This window comes from Acomys minous (genome assembly GCF_964271855.1).
Source record: "Acomys minous genome assembly, chromosome: 3".
Classification (NCBI taxonomy): Eukaryota; Metazoa; Chordata; class Mammalia; order Rodentia; family Muridae; genus Acomys; species Acomys minous.
The window spans coordinates 106,850,384-106,866,796 of record NC_140485.1 but is presented as its reverse complement, the minus strand read 5'-3'; the positions used below and the strand labels follow the sequence as shown (position 1 = coordinate 106,866,796).

Below are 16,413 nucleotides of genomic sequence, written 5' to 3'. Positions count from 1 at the left end.
AGATCCCCTGGAGCTGGTATTACAGATGGTTGTGAACCCCCTGTCATGGGTACTGGGAATGCAACTCATTCTCAGCAAAAACAGTAAGTGCTTTTGACTGCTGGGCCATAGCCAGCACTCAAGACAGCTATCATATTTTCATTATAAATATTTCATGTTTTTTATTATGTGTTCTATGTATGTATGCATTTGTGTGCTCGTGTGTGCACATCACATAGTCCACATGGATGTGAAAGACAGAATTCAAACTCAGGAGTTGTTTCTCAGACAAAGTCTACCTTGTTTTACCTTGTTTTTATTCATTTATTTATCTTGAGTCAGGGTCTCTTACTTGGGCCTAGGGCTTGCTAGTTAGCCAGGGATGTCTCTACCTCCCCAATCCAGGGACAATAAGCACACAGCATAAAACTTACTCCTTGGTGAGGAGTGTAGGGGATTAAACTCAGTCCTCATGCTTGAACACTGTCCTGGCTTAATCCCTTGGTCCCCAAAACTTTGGTCCTTTAAGAAATTATTTTTAGCTAAAGAAATGAGCACTCAAAGATTATTTAATTGTGTTTCTGGATAAACACATATCCATATTATTAGCAAACAAAGAAGATATATAAATATAGATATAGATATATAATGATTCTTACATCTTTAAAATTACGGTATATTTTAAGACAGTCTAGAGAGGGGGCAGTAAATCATCTTGTCTTGCTACTGAAAAGAAAAAATCCTTTTTCTGATGAGACCAAAGCTCATGTGCATCCATAAACATCGTTTCCTTTTTAAATCTAATGAATCCACAGTCCCGAGACTCATGAATTCCTTTTAGATAATGGTTTCAATGTGCCAACTGTAGTTCACATGTAATGCATCCATTATATATGTAGCCATGAACCTGAGAAGTTATAAGGTTCTTGAAGAACTCAGCCATCCAAGATGTGCAGCAATGGGGTCAGGGTAATCAGCCAGCCCTGTCCCAGGATCCTAACACACTACCATTTTGCTTTCCAATGGCTTTGTTTCCATAGTTATCGATTTGCAGGGAATCTGTTTGTTTGAGTTTGTTTACTCTGTTGACATAGAGAGCAGTTGGAATTGTTGGATAATTTCAGTGCTAGAAGATCACATCGGCTCACGTGGGTGTCACTAAAGCACACTGGAAGTGGATAATATATTGCAATTATGAAATCACAAGTTTACTTTTTATTGAAACTAATGTCAAGTCCCTTTGTCTTCTCAACTCTTCTTGTCTTCTTAGCTTTAAAGTTTTCAGAAAGGAATGAGAATCAGAAAAAAAAAAGATCAGAGACTATGAAAATAGTTTCTCACTCCACTTCTCAAGATCTTAGAGGGAAAAAATTACTGAGACACTGAACAGGCCAGAATAAAAAGACTATGATGCCTGAAAATAACAAAGCTGGGAAAATAATAACTATCTGGTTAGAATTTGTTTACAAATTTGTAATAAAAAATTATATTTTCCATTTCCAACTTCTTCAAAGACATGAAGGATGAAGGCAAACTCAGACAATCATCTTTTGGGGACAGATTTTCATGTGAAGACAGCTCAGAGTAACAGTGCTTACTTTCTTCTACTAGCTTAACATAGCTCAGTCTACTCCAATCAACTGTTAGTTGACAAATGTGGGCTTCTAATCAATCAGTTCAAACACAAAGTTTGTTCATATATGAGAAATAATCAAAACCAAATCAAAATTAGTCATCATCACTTAGTGCGAGATATCTTAACTCCAGTGCATACTGTGAAAGAAATGAGAAAAATGACCATTTTAAAAAGGACCCCTTTAGTTTTGATCAGGAGCAGCGAGACTAAGTTACAATAGTGATTTTAACAATGGAATACCTTGTATTCTCAATGGTGTGTTCTTTTTTTTTTTTTTTTTGCAATTATTCTATCAATGACTACTTTTATTTATCAATGACTTTCTTTATTCAGTTTCTATTTTATTGTTTCTATAATGGATTACAGAACAATTATCTTTATTAGGTAGTGTATTCACTTGATTTACTTATTCAAATAATTTAAAAACTTAGCTTGTTTGAAGATATGTACAATGCTTTATGATTATAAGCATGTGTAGTTTTCTTGGTCTTCCATAATATTAGTGTTTTTTCAGAATAGACAAGAATGAAAATATTTTAAGGGGTGTGTTTTACTCCCCCCCTTTTTTTAAACCTCCGTATTTTGGTTTCCAGTTTCAAAAACTACAAAATTAGCCTAAGTGCTTAATAACCATCTACCTCAAGAAGAAAAAATGTCGTGTATCTCTTTTTAAAGTTTCTGAAATACCTTCACTCAGCTGAAAAATAGAATAAAATTAAACAGTCTTTTGAAAATGTCATAATATTATACACATATATTCTTTTTTTTCTTAAGACACATAGTTTCATTCTCTAGCCTAGATTAATCACGAAGTCACAGGAATGCTTCTGCCTCAGTCTCCTAAGTGCTGGATTATAGGCCTGAGCATAACTGGCTTTCACTACTCTTTTCCATGTGTTTAAAACTCAAGAGGTTCTGATAACACAGACACGGGGTCAAATATAAATGGCTGTCAAATTGAGCCCTTAACTCAATGCCAGTTAAAGTGTACTTGTAAATGACAGGGTAAGGCCTGAACATTTTTCATATTTTTACCATAAAGAAACGTATTCCATATGAATACATCTTCCATATTTGGACAGCAAGTATAAGAAATATTTCTTTTGATAGACACAGTCTCACAGCACGAATGTCCCCAAGACAGATGGGCTAAGATGAGCAGGGAGGATGGTGTGCAGGATCCTGCATCTCAGGCGTCGTGTGCTACTTCATGCTTTCTTTCATACCGCTGACCTCTGCTAAAGTCATGTTTACCTTCATTTGAGGTTTCTTGTCCTGTCTTCCTCTTCCTGGCTTGGCTTTAGCTTTTAAACTAAAAATAAAAATAAATGAAAGCAGAGAACAATTTTACTAGCAAGCGTCTTATGAGAAATAGCTGCAGCCTCATAAAGGTTTATCTTTTCTGATTTGTTCCAATTTGGGATACAATAAAAACATAAACGAAAGCTTAACATCATGTCCAACAATCTAAATAAAGTACTTTTTTTTTTAACCCACCCTCACAGATAGAACTTACAAATTCTTAAAGTTCAGTGCAGGGATTTAAGACAGCTTACCACTGCTCACGTCTGCTGAGATTTCCCTCCACATTGTGCACGGGGACAGAAAATGTGCATGGGGGAACTTGGCATAACATTAAAAAAAAATGTTACCACATTATATAATGCGATGGGAGGTCCAAGCTTTCAGTAAATGGCATTTTAACAAGTATCAGATTTCAAGATAATCTCCTTTAGATCTGAAGCAGAATATTCCCTGTTGGATAGAGGATTGCAGACGAAGTTTGCCTTTTAGAAGTCTGCAACAGTTTTGCTATGAGACTAGGATGTGAGCACGCTTCGAATACTGAGTATCACGTCTTGGAAAATGATACGGTAAGCTTTAATTTGTCCAACCAAACTTTGTGTTCTGAAAACACTAACAGAAATACCAAGAATATATCCTGTTTCCTTAAAGGCACATTTATTTGGTCTTCAGAATTTAAATTTTCAACATACATGCCGTAATTAGGTGTGTGTGTGGGGGTGGGAGGATTCTGGTTAATTACTTCCTGTTGTTCCTTATCATATCAAGACAATATCTCTTAACATGATAGGTTTGTAATTAGTAATTTTCTGAAATGTCTGTTAGTTGTCTATTTAAATGTATGCAAATGGCTGTTTTACATTTTGAAAAAAAAATCTTATTTACTTGTCAGGGAACAAGTTGAATATCTTCGAAACTTGTTAAATATTTCAAAACTTGTAATTTCCTGGCTGAAAAACAATACTCCACATGAGTCCACTCCTCCGGTCTGAGTAACTCATGGCTAACATCATGGTTTTTAAATGCCAATAGAGGCAGCTGTCTTTATTTTCATGATATAATAACATGTTTCGCGTACTTTCATTCCTATGAAATGTAAATCATTTTTATCGTAATGTTAAGGCTACTTCCTTACGTGAGAATGCGTTTTCAGCTCAGCCCTATTTCTCCATGAGAATCTCCTTCCGCCAAGGCTAATCCTGGGTCCGCTGAGTTCGTGGAAGGCAGGATCGCCTCTTTCCTTTTAACGTCACATCATGACTTCTACTCTGTAGAATGGGAACAAGGCTTACCCTCAAGGAATGTTGGGAAGATAAAGTAAGATGTTCCATAAAAAGAGCCCAGGATGGTGCCAAGGACACAAATGGTAGCTATTAAAAATTGAACCAAAAAGATTATGTTTACAAAATGAGAGCTTTCAAAGCCGGGCTTGGAGGCCCACGCCTTTAATCCCAGCACTTGGGAGGCAGCGGCAGGTGGATCTCTATGAGTTCATAGGCCAGCCTGGTCTACAAAGTGAGTCCAGGACAGTCAAGGCTACACAGAGAAACCCTGTCTCGAAAAATCAAAGAGAGAGAGAAAGAGAGAGAGAGAGAGAGAGAGAGAGAGAGAGAGAGAGAGAGAGAGAGATAGATATTTCATTTTAGATCACATTTTCATCTTAGGAATAACTCACTGTGCCAATCAAGGCTTAAAGTACCCATTTTTAGTTCAGTGACATGAGAGTTAGGCTGACCCATCCCATCAGTAGGCAGTAGGCAGCTGAACACTCCACCATTGGCCCGGAGAAACTCCAAGTTGCACTCAGAGGAGGTGAGCTGTACTTGGGTCTGCATTTCCAATGATGAACATGTTCAAAGCAAACAGCTAAACTCAGAGGATAGTCAACAAAGTTAATTAGGAATCCTTCTGATAAGGAACAAATATGAGCACAGAAAATCTAACCATAAAAACAGAATACTAAAAAATGATACAAGTCGACAAAAAATTTAAAAAGCTAAACAGATAAAAATTCACAAGTCAAGTAGGAACAAAGGAAGCCTCAAAACACAATTTAGTGAGAGAAGAAAAAAAGCATCAAATTTTTAAAAAAATAGGTGGCACTTAACCTCTATCCAAATGCAAAGATAGGAAGCTCTTAATAATTTGCTTCCAAAGAGCAGACTATAAAAAGAAGAGACAAGAAGGAAAGTGCCCTACTCTAAGTTAGTCAGGCCAGGTAAGTCTCTTATTCTTGAGAAAACACCTTTTGTTACATTCAGACATTCTGTTTATTGGATGGATCTCATATAAACTAAGGAGGGAAATCTGCTTTTCTAATTTAAATGTCAAATGCATCCCAAAATGATCTCTCAGAAACATTCAGAATAAATAGTGTTTGGTCAAATATCTAGGCACCTTGTCACCCAGTCTGATACACACAGCCATCACACCATGAAATGTCCAGCACAGCACAGCTCCAAAGCCTGCAGGACACCTTCGTATTCAACAGAGATTCAAACAGGCATCTTCTCTAGTGCTTTGGAATTACTGCACAGGGCATCTTTCTACCCCCTTCATTAGGAACCATGGGAGCCAAAGACGTTTTCCCTGTTACTTTTATATCTCCTCTTCCACGGACCTGGCCCATGTTTGTAGCTGAGGGAACATTTCTACTTTCATCCTACTTGTAAAAGCTCAGAAGTTTCAAGGGACTCTATTTAATTTTGTATTATATCTTCTAGTTCAGTTTGATACAGTTCTTTTTAAAATGTGGTGGCCCTTTATTCTCACACATTTATTTCCCCTTCTGACAGATAGAAGTCATCCAGTGAATACTCAAGACCTCCATCTTGCCTGTGTGAGCTGGGATGGGTAAGTCTGTGAGTGGCCCATGTAATAGTGGCCATGAGATAGGATAAAATGACCTCAGGATAGAATAAGTAGCGGTAGAAAGAGTCCTTATGAGCAAGTCCTTGTGTGTCTGTACACACACACACACACACACACACACTCCAATTAAAACTATAAGAGGAAACAGTCACCAGAATTGAAAAGTAGAGGAAAAACAGCTCATTTTCATTTACAGTGAATTTGGTAGACCAAGGCTTATTAGCCTAAATACATCAGTCATGTGAATAATTTCTTAATTCTTAAAATCTCAGGAGAAAGTCTGACGTAGGAATTGCTGTAGACTGAGTGTCGGTCTCCCTCCAAAACTCATGTTGGAATCTTACCCTTCAATATGATGACATTCAGAGATGAACCGTTTGGGAAGCGACTAGGTTACCTAGGCAGAACTCTCATGAATAGTGTCCCTGTAAGAGAAATCCCAGACAGCTTTCTTATATTTCTCTTCCAATAAGAAATCAAAGGTCTGCAGCCTGAAAACCTGTCATCACTCAGATCCCAACCATTGCTGCCACCCTGATCCTAGACTGCCAGCCTCCTGGACCATGAGACATAAATGACTATTATTTCTAAGCCACGCAGTCTATTGTACTTTGTTACAATATTCTGTGTTCTTTAAAATGGGAGAATACTGCGTGCATGCATGTGTTCAACAGTAAGTTATAATGATTTACAAAAGGGAATTATCTTTTCAAAAGACTAATTGCAGTTGAAAAAGACAATTTGAGGTGCTGAACTCAAAGCCAGAAAGGGTACCTTTAAATTATCATTCACATATCCAGTTGTGATATGTGACATTTGATTCAATGAATATTTAGAATGGGGTTTTTTTTTGTTTTTTGTTTTTTTTTTTTTTGCAATTCCATTCCTAGAAAATAAATTCAGTCAAATTGTTAAAATTTGATGTCTGTCGGTGGTCATTGAAGTACCGTCTTTGTACAAGAATGCTCACTAAAACAACTTTTAATGAAGAAAAATCACAAACACTTGCCCTTTCCAACAATAGAGTAACTGCTAAGTGAATCATGAAGCATACATGACTTAAGAATTTAAAAGCTAATAACAATTATGCTTTCATGAAATAAAAATGAGGTCATGATAATACAAACCATGCAAAATATGATTCCAATTTAGTTTAAAATACATACACACTCAAACTTACAAGAAAATAAATCAAAATATTAACACTGTTTCTGTTGTACTGCCATTGTTGCCAATTTTTATTTTCTTCTTTCTTCTATCTTTTGGTTTCCTACCGTAATCACTTATTATTTTAATAAACAGAAAACAACAGAAGCAATAGATGCGAACTGGAGTGATGTGGCATTAAAGGGCTTTGCTTTGAGCAATTGCACAAGAAAAGCCTAAATTCTTCACAACAAAGCGTCCGAGGGAAAAGTTCTCAGCGCAGACAGGAGGACAGGAGAGCAATATGGGGCGAGGAAAAGCGCAGAGACAATTCCCTCAGGTGGATAGTTTTCTATTTGGCACAAACCCCATTTATTCAAAGCAGAGCTTGCCCAGAAGCATTAAAAGAAAAGCAACCAAAGACAGAAATGGGATTAATTCAGAGAGAACGGGAAAGGATGTGGTGCTGGAGCCTCTACCGGCAAGTCCTCATCCAGACTTGCCTAAGGCATCCATTAGGCAGGCTGTGCTGCTGCAGCAGATCTAAGCAGAACAGTTTGAAAGTGACCTGAGACTAAGGTCGGAAGCCACACTATAACCTTCAGGATTTGTTGCACTTAAAACATGAGAGGGGCTGGGAAGATCAGTGCTTAAGGACGCTTGCTACTCCATCATTAGAACTGTACTTCAGACGCCAGCATCCTTGTGGGTACAGCCCCCAAACACCTGTACCTATACAGTTCCAAGGAAGTCTATTATTCTCTTTACTGTCCAATTCAGGCATCCACAGATACACTTGTGCATGCATTCACTGAGACAGACAAACAGGCAGACAAACAGACACATGCATGTATTCTCCTAAATTTAAAAAAAAAAATGTGAGAATTGTATGTAATCCTCACGAAAATAGGGTCAACTCACTCATTCTTCACAAATTCAGTGGCCATTGGCATTAAAATCCTAAATCTATTCTTTTTTTCTTTTTCTTTTTTTATTGGTTTTTCAAGACAGGGTTTCTCTATCTTATCTTGGCCATCCTGAACTTGCTTGGTAGACCAGGCTGGCCTTGAATTCAGAGCGACCCACTTGCCTTGGTTTCCTGAGTGCTGGGATTAAAGGCGTGCACCACCACACCTATCCCTAAATCTAAAAATAGCTTTTTACTAACATCTGTGGGTTCTTGACCTAGAATGCTGCTGCCTGATATCTAAAACTACTGAAAATAGGAAATACAAAAGCAAATCTGAGTGACTGTAAAAGGACTGTGCAACGAGAAGGTCAGTTTGGGTTTGATTACTTCTAATTTTGCCAAAAAGACAGGTGGGGAAACACTGGGCTCAAATAAAAATGAGGCATACAGAAAAACAGTGTGAGTCCAATGAATGAAACGAAGCAGGGAACACAGCCTAGGAGCCCACTGCAGCTTTTGAATGGTCTTGCTCATTGGAACTGCTAAAACTTGTAGGAGATTTCATATTGGGTCTTTGTTCACTGACATGCTAGGGGCTGCAGTAGTAGCAAATGCAAGCATCTCTTTGGACTGAGTAAGAAGCTATAGCACAAAAGCTTATTCTAGAGCTACGTTGTCCAACATATGCTGTTCACCCCGTGGATGGATATTCAGCCCTTAAAAAGTGGTTACTCTGCATTAGAATGTACTTTATATTTATAAATAAACAAATGTACAAAAATGTCTCATTTTTTTCCATCTGCTTACATGTTGAAATGGCGGTTTTACTATTTGAGTTATTAAATAGAAAACTTGAAATTATATATGTAGTTTGTATTTGGGCTGGCATTTCCCCCCTGTTGTTGCAGAACAGGTAATGGAGTTAAGGATGTTGTTATCGACCCTTCCAAGTCTTATTTTTGCATATTTTGACAGAGAGAAAGGGAAATTCTTTGTTCTATGAGGGAAGAGAGAGAAAATAGCCTCAATCCTTTAAGTCCTTGATATATCAACCTGGTTCTGAGTGCATCTGTGGAAGCAAGAAATACCAATTGATTTTCATAACAAAGGTGAGGGCCAAACCCAAAAATGCACCCAGAGTGAACCTTTCTGTTGACTGTGCAATAGTTAGGGGCTGTGTTGAGAGCTTTCATCAACCCAGTTCTCTTTGTTGCCAAACATGGAGTGGAGGGAATTATCTAAACAGATTTCATAAGAGGAGTCTGAATGGTCACATCAAAATGAGCGTAGGATGAGAGTTAGTTTTCCCTTCTCTACATGGATATGTTCCCTTTTATTTAGGTCAGAAGTGAAGCAAGTGAAATGATTGACTCAAGACAGAAGGAAGTCTTGCTCCTCCAATGGAACAGCATGGGCAGAGCCTTAAACCCAACTACCTGCAAAACAAGCCAATGTGCTTGGTCTAAAATGTGAGGGAAGAGAACAAGTCAGACCAGGAATTTGAACATACTATCAGGTAACTAATGATTGAGGCATGATGGGTTTGCTTACAGTGAGACCAAAGTTCAGATAAGGGCCAGTGAGTTAGGAATATACTCATTCATTATGGCTGACTTGTGGATTGGGAAGCTACAACCTCAGCCCATGGCAGAAGAGGAGAACTTGGCAGTATAGACAGGACTTCCCCTCTCCGTTTAGGGAACGTACAATGTGCCAAAACTAAGACTCCTGTACTGACAGGCTTGCTGATGGGTTTAATTAGCAGGGTGTGTCGCAAGCACTTAAAACGTAAGACCGGGTGGAATTCTGATGGCTGGAATGCTGAGAAATGGAGAGTGGGAGAGAAGTTGGATGATGAAGCTCGAGATAAAAACTTGGTGCTTCAGGGCATTGTCGGGACTATGCTAGGAAAGTTCTCCTTTGGAGGATACTGTGGATGCTCAGTGGCCAGAACTCACTACAATCTCTGACAGGTCCATGGGTGTGAAGATGCTGGAGTCCTATGACCCAGATTATTCTCTTAAGAATTTGTACTTACTCCCATGGTCCCTACTTTGGGAGGAGAAGTAAGGATTTAAATTCTCTAGTAATTTTTTTTTCTTTTGCTTTATTATGCCCTTGTGCAAATTTTATATGCATTGAGCAATGACTCTTTAGTTTCAAATATTTCCCTAGTCTTATAGTTTGAGTGGGAAATAGCTCCCCTAAAGGCCTATTATATTTAAACTGTTAATTCACAGCAGGGGGCAGGGCTTAGCTGGGGGAAATTGGTCACTATGGTCAGGCCTTGTGATTTCTTAGTGCAGCCAAATTTTCTGTTCAGTGTCTGCTCTGCAGACAGACACAACACACTCAGTGGCCTCACATTCCTGCCACCATGACTTCTACCCGTGCTGTATTTACTCAGAGCATAAGTCAAGACAAATATATTTTCTGTGAGGTAGCTCTTTGTCAAATATTTGATGACAGCAATGAGAAGGGAATACCCATTCAACTTCAGGTCAATGGCTGTAAAATCGAATGAGAGGCTCAATTAGAAATATGTCCTTCAGATGGAATTCTTCCCAGTCTTTCTGTTATAGATCTATCCTGGAAAAGTGCAATTGCTCAAGATACCGAGGAGGAGAAAGACTAGAAATTATACCATCTTGAAAAGTAAGAAGGCATTGGTCTCTGAATTTCAGAAGTAGAGATGCAATTAATGATCTTAGGCAAGTCTGTAAGGAGAGCTGATATCTTCATAGACATTCAATGCCTATTTATATATAGACTATTGAAGAGTAGCGAGAATTGCTAATTCCATGCACAATTAATGCATGGTCTCTGAAATGTATATATAATATATGAGTAATATCTGACCTAGTGGTATATTTGTTATATAGTATATATGATACAGAATTTATGCATAAAATATATTTATTTTATTCTCTAAATCAGTGGTTCTCAACCTTCAGAATGCTGCAACCGTTTAATATAGTGCCTCATGTTTTGGTGATCGCCCCCAACCATAAAATTATTTCATTGCTTCTTCATAACTATAATTTTGCTACTGTTACAAATCTTAACATATATATCTGATATGGAGAATGTCTGATATGCAACCCCTGTGAAAGGGTCACTTGACACCCCCCAAAGGGGTCACGACCTACAGGTTGAGAACTGATGTTCTAAATGCATGTCTGAACCCTACATATCTTGCTAGAATTACTTGTCCAGTATTTTAATAATTTTCAAGTTATTCAACATCAGTGGTCTTGTTTGTTTGTGATGTGGTCTTGTTTTATAGTTCAGGCTAACCTCAAACTCATGATCCTCCTGCCTCAGCTGGTATTATAGGCATGTGTCACCACTGTTAGCCCATTGGTGCAACTTTTAACTGACAGAACCATCACTACTAGGTAAATGATGCCTCGTGCTCACCCACACAAAAAGGCTATTTCACCAAAGTTAAGGTTATCGGGGACTTGGGATGCTATAAATCCTTTGGGGGGGGGGGGTTGTCCTGCTGCAGTATCCCATCTTCAAACCTAAATTTCTCTCCATCCACTATCCAGCATGAGAGAGTGGTGATCTCTGTCTTAGCCTCTGGATGGAGGCACGGAAGGCAAAGGGAACAGGAGAAAGGACAGGAAGGGTAGCCATGCTTCTTCTGGCTTTGGGCAGCCTGACTTACACGTACAAGTCAGCAAACTTTACTCTAGACAACCTTGTAGCAAGTCTAGTCACCTTACCTTGGCCTCCTGGGATTCTCCCTCTGCACGGCCACACTTTTTAAAGAGTCAAAGATTCTATTTAACATAGACACTGTATTCTCAATTGTCTGTTGTATAAGACACTCGCACTACAGCTCACTGGCCCCTTTGTGCTGACAGCTCTGACCTCATGAGTGCCAGAGGCTTACTGGCTGGACTTACAAACCCAGGGCTCAAAGCCTTGACAACTAAAGGCTTCTGGCTCCAGACTTTAAAAGTCAGACTGTAAATGCCAGCTTTCTGTGTTAGGCTATAGAAAGCTATGAAAATACAAACCTATTGACCTATCACTAATGGCCCCAAGAATCAAAAGTTTGTTGCTCCAAGCTCTCAAAGCCTGAGACTTACAACTGTAAGTCTCAGGTCAGAGTTTGTTGCTCTGGACTTCGAGCTCCCGCAGTCTGGTATCCAAAAGCTCATGTTATAGTTCCCGAGTGGCCAGTGTTAGGACCCTTGGGTTTTGACCCTGGCTGGGTCTCAGAAACTCTCGAAATGACTGGACTTGGAAATCTTGCTTCCAGTTCTTCCTGGACTGTGCTTCATTGCCACCCACAGTCTCAACTCTCCACAGCATTTGCTTCCAGCCTTTCTGGAACATTCCGGCTACTTTCCCACTGCTGCTGGGTAGGGAGGAGGCTAAAAGCCACAGCAACACTTCTGGTCTTTAAGCAACTGGACCATTGCATTCGAACCATGGCAGACACACATGCAAATACACACATAGGCAATACATGGGAAGAGCCCTTTGTGGAGGCCAAGTGTTGCTACACTGGGACGGAAGTCGTCCAGGCTAACCTAGCAGGATTGAGAAGTAGTAGCGTGCTTATACCAGAAAAAAAGGTATGTTGTGCTCAAATTATAAGTTCACTAATCACAGCTTGTGCATGCATAGCTTCCAGTTCCACCAATCACAGAGCTTCCTTATAGATCAATCACAAGCTTGCTTAAGAGTCAGCCACAAGCCTGGTGTGGCACTAATAACAGTTCTTTGTAGCCAAGGAGGTGCAGTCTTCCTGTAGCTAGCTAGGGAGAGTAGCTGTAAGGTTGAAGAGGTCAGGCAGAGTTCGCCTAGGGTTTGCCTTACCAAGCCGAGGGTCTTCCAAAGCCCTTTCCTGTACTGATTGTAACTTTAGCGTTTGCTCAAGTAGGTGGTATCGGTTCAGCCACAGCACCTTTTGGTGGCCTTTGCAGCTGGAATAGTCTTCTCAGAGTGACTATGAACATTCCACACAATCGGGCTGGAGAGCCATCAAAGAGGGAGATATTGCTTAATTGGTAGCTCCCCAGTTAAAATATTTGGGCACAAGGGAAGGGCCTGACAGCTGTCAATCAAGTGAGTGAGTGACTTGCCCAACCTAAAGAAAATAAAACGTTAATGACTGCTGATAGTAAAGATCTGACAAGACGAATTAACATTCCAATGATACTCCCCTGTGCTTAATTTCAAGGCAAATGCCCTAAGGGAGGGTTGGGTTTCTCTGAATTGTTTTGCCAATAACCCAAGTGCTAACTCAGGCAACTATAACTTGCTGTGAGTCTTCAAACTAGCCAACCCTAACTGGAGTTATTCGTACCTTTCCCACAAGAGCTATGACAAAGGTTATTGCTCCCAGGTTGCCACACACTGCTAGTGGCCAGTGCTGGCAGTTTTTCTCCACATGTCCCTGTTCTGCTGTGTCATTCTTTTGTTGAGATCTGTAATATAACACACCATCTTGTCTATAGAAGTTATCCCCAGAACTTTGATCTTACTATAACTAAATAATCATATTAAACAATAACAATGTTTAAAAAAAAAAAAAGACAGAGGGACAAGTCAGATGCAGTAACACAGACCTGTAATGCCAGATGGTGGGCTAAGACAGAAGAATTGTGAGTTCATGGCCAACCTGAACTATATAACAAAACTTGGTCTGAAAATAAATAGATAAAAACCAACAAATGACAGAATAGATGAGGTGAGTGAGTCCAGGCTGACTAGAGTTACCAAAACAGAGAATCTGCACATTTGTCTACCTTGCTCCACCAGAAATAAGAAGATGATTATACCCTTTCAGACCTTTCAGATTCTAGTCAGATGTAATTCCTGTCTGTGTGGCATAAATGGTTGAAGCCTAGTCAATGATAAACAGGGCAAATGCAATGGGGAATAAAGAGAAAATAATAAATAAGTGGTAATTGTTGTCGGGCTCAGCAAACACCAGATTAAGAGTCGGCCACAAGCCTGGTGTGGCTCTAATAACAGGCCTTTGCAGCCAAGGAGGAGCAGTCTTCCTGTAGAGAGGGAGAGTAGCTGCAGGGTGAACAGCAAACACCAGACTAGGAGGATGACAGTGACAATGACAATCAAGAGTAGATCTGGAAGATCCCCTTGAGTGCTCACCACTGCCGATAGACACTGGAGATGGGGCACAGAGAAGGCTCCACTGTCACCTCTTGTAGTACATCGTCATTTGTCCCTTCGGATCCTCCACTTGTAAAACTCCTGTTACAGGGATGTTCGGTGCTTCTGAGCAGAAAATTTCCTAATAAAGGACAGTTTCCAAGTTAAGAAAGAGATAATCAATACAGCAACGTGAGAGTTTAGCCTCAGCCTACATGTCAACCTGTCAATGTTCCGGGCTTCTCCCAAACTGTTCAATTTTTACCTGAGAGATTAGTGTCTTCTCATTGAAGTTTTGTAGGCTTCTCTCCCTGGGATGCAGAGTTCTCCCACCAATGAACCACTTAATAAAACGACTTCAATAGTCTTGTGTCCAAACCAAAAGTACTTAGAGTAGATATGTGGCTTCTAAGAAAAAACATGCTTTTTTTTCCCCAGCAGCCATCATTAATTTTGGTGTTCATCATGGTAATTAACATTATGTTAACACAATTTCCCAGGCATCAGAAAATATCTCAGCATTTAGTAGACAAGGCAGTACACCAGGGTACCTCTGACTGCCGATGACCACACCCTGTGGTCTAGCCTTGAGTGTCAGTGATGACCACACTCAAATGTGTGGTCTGAGTATTAGTGCTGGCTTAGTCATCCCAAGGAAATATAGTATGTATCCCAATGAAAGAGCTAACTTTCCTAAATACAACGAGGCTTCCACCCTACTTTTAAATTAAAGATACCTGCATGCATCCATATGTGCACAAGCCAATAGACCTCAGGACGACTGTTTCAAATGTTTCTAAGCATTTAGGAAGCCTTTCTTTTTCTGTTCACAGATTTTCAGTTTAGCAGCCCCAAGTGGTGGAGACACTCTACGCCAAAGGAATAACCTCTCACAGTATAAAAGGCCCTTTGTTACTGTGTTCTTCCGTTTGCCTTCCATTCAGGATGTTTTAGATTACTGCCGTCATTCCTTATTCTATTACATATTAAAAAACAAAAAAAAATGTTCTTTAGAAAAGTGGTAACAATCTTAAGAACAGAGAACAATTCAAAGTCAATACAGTGTAGGTTTATAGACGAGAAAAATCTTAGCTGTACTCCTAGAATGCAGATTGAAAGTTTACTATACACACTGAGAGAAAAAAAGCATGAGAAATCTGAGACAGAAGAGAGAGATGATCATATTTTATGAAGATCATTTGAAGCCAGACATGGATTGAAGGCAAGGCTTACTACAAATAGGGCAGCACATAATTTTTGCCAAACTGGAACACTTTGAGACAGTGAAAGGGTATGCTGTAATCATCCGACTTCTAAAAACAGGCATAAACTGGGACCATCCCTGGAAAACTAGATCACCATAATTTGAGGCAATGTGAGGCCCACCAGGGGCAGCCAGGGAAGTTTCAAAGTGATCTAAGTTTGAGACAAAGAAGCCTGGAAGAAAGCAATGTTAATTTTTTTTGTTTTGTTTTGTTTTGTTTTTTAAATAGATGAATTTCAGAGATACGGAATGAAACCGGGTTCTCAGGAATAAAGAGAAGACCTCTGCCATAAATGCTGACACATTTAAAGTTTAGAACATGTCTCCTTCATTCTTACAAGGAAAAAAAAATAGCAAACTGAAAATAGGTGACTCTTTCTAGACACCTCAGTCAAAAAACAAAGCTGCACAGCAAGCCACTCTTCCCAGATATAGGAAGACACGAGAACAATTAGTCAAGGCTCTGCTCTCTAACTAGAAGAGAAAGCTTCTGGTACCATTGGCTAATCTGGATCCTCAAGTGGTAAGTTCCACCAGTTGCTGAAGGTTTAATGTCCGTAAGGACACAGCCTTACACGAACCGCCCACACCTTCACAGGCTTTACCTGCAGAAATTCTACTCAATTCTTCTATGACAAGCGGAAAGAATCTCTTCGTGGCTCGGATATGGAGAAAGGAACAGGTCTCTCCGATAGAGGTATGAGTGTACTTCTAGGAGACAACACTTGTACAGCCCCTTGTTACCTGTGCACAGGGCATTCCTTGCAATTTCTCCCTCTCCAGACTTTATGCTTCATACACAGAAAAAAAAAAGCGGGGGAATGGGGATAAGAAAGTTCTTGGGAAACTGGCCTTGCAGCACAAGCCGGCTGAAAGATGGAGATTTGGTCCTAAAATTACAGAATGTTGGGACTGGAGAGATGGCTCAGTGGATGAGAGCATGTATCAGTCTTGGACTCAAGCTCAGTTCCTAGTGTCCACATTAGGCAGGACAGAACCCCTTGTAACTATGGATACAGGGAGATCTGAAGACTCTGGGCTCTGTGAGCACCAGCACTCACATACTCTCTCTCTCTCTCTCTCTCTCTCTCTCTCTCTCTCTCTCTCTCTCTCTCTCTCTTCTCTCTGTCTCTCTCTCTCTGTCTCTCTCTCTCTGTCTCTCTCTCT

The 16,413-nt window shown here is 39.8% G+C and overlaps 1 long non-coding RNA gene across 1 annotated transcript; it reads left to right on the top strand.

Moving 5' to 3' along the window:
* Positions 1-5,714: 5,714 nt before the first annotated feature.
* Positions 5,715-15,637, top strand: LOC311593757. The gene is made up of 3 exons (XR_014777837.1): positions 5,715-5,773; positions 9,189-9,363; positions 15,476-15,637. It is a non-coding gene; the product is annotated as an uncharacterized lncRNA (long non-coding RNA).
* The last annotated feature ends 776 nt before the right edge of the window (positions 15,638-16,413 follow it).